The sequence below is a fragment of the Egretta garzetta genome, unplaced genomic scaffold, assembly GCF_000687185.1.
Source record: "Egretta garzetta isolate BGI_Z169 unplaced genomic scaffold, ASM68718v1 scaffold384, whole genome shotgun sequence".
Taxonomy (NCBI): domain Eukaryota; kingdom Metazoa; phylum Chordata; class Aves; order Pelecaniformes; family Ardeidae; genus Egretta; species Egretta garzetta.
In genome coordinates, this window is record NW_009259496.1 from 109,730 (window position 1) to 110,860 (window position 1,131).

Sequence of the window (1,131 nt, forward strand, 5' to 3'; positions counted from 1 at the left end):
GGTGCCCCTCCGGGGAGCCGGTGAAGGAGCTGTGCCCGCCGCCGGGCCGCCTGTCCCTGTAGCACCGCTGGGGCCTTGCCCTTCCAACGGCATGGCCCCGCGGGGAGCCGGAATCCCGGCTCATCCCTGTGAAAATGCTTCCCGGTGAAAGAGATGGGGATCACGAGGAGGGGGGCGTTTTTAAGCTGCATTTTCTCCCAAATGCAGTTCGTTGGGTGGTTCCAGGCCAGACCAGCGCCTGCTGGAGGTCAGCTTCCCTTGCAGAAGGGCTGGCCGGGTGATCTGAGGAACGCCCGCATAAATCCGGAGCGACAGCCGGCTGGATAGGCGCGTGGCCCAGGGGCCCTGGGATTCCTGGGAACGGAGCGGCCCCGGGTGAGTGAGGTGTTCACCAAGTTCAGGATTAGCTCCTGAAGACGGGGAATGGCAACGGGAGAACAGAGATCAGGGAACTACTACCAAGATAAACAGAAGCGAATCGTCTGCCTGAAGGAGCACTGGAAAGGTATTTCCAGAATTTGCCAGAAGTTGCTCAAGACTTTCTGTTGGCAAACGGTTGGAAAGGAGTCCCTAACAGTGGTGGAACTGGCACCGGGTCACAGAGGAACGCGTGATGGCGTCATGAGTGGATAGGAAGGGGAATGGGCAGCGGAAAGAAAGCTCCAAGGATGCTGGCTAGGCGTTATCTTGGCACGATCCGTGACATCCTCACCTGACTATTCTTCCAGCGACACCAGTGTTCCTTTAGTTCCTGCGCAGGAGTTCCTTTAAGTTTACATTATGTCAGGTTAGTTTTAGTTTTCTCTGATATCCTTTAAATACTCAAAAGACAAACTCACAGTGAAGTTGGTGTTCTGTGGTAACCGTGACCCCAGGGCGCCCGTTAAGGATTGTGTGAGGAATTCTGCTGTGCGCGGAGAGGCTGAGAGAGCTGGGGTTGCTCATCCCGGAGAAGAGGAGGCTGCAGGGGGATCTCACCGATGTATATAGATACCTGATGGGATGGAGTAAACAAAGAGCCAGAGTCTTCGTGCTGGTACCTGATGGCAGGACAGGGGCACAAACTGAAACACAGGAAATTCCATTTAAACGTAAGGAAAACCTTTTTTACTGTGAGGGTGGTCAAACATC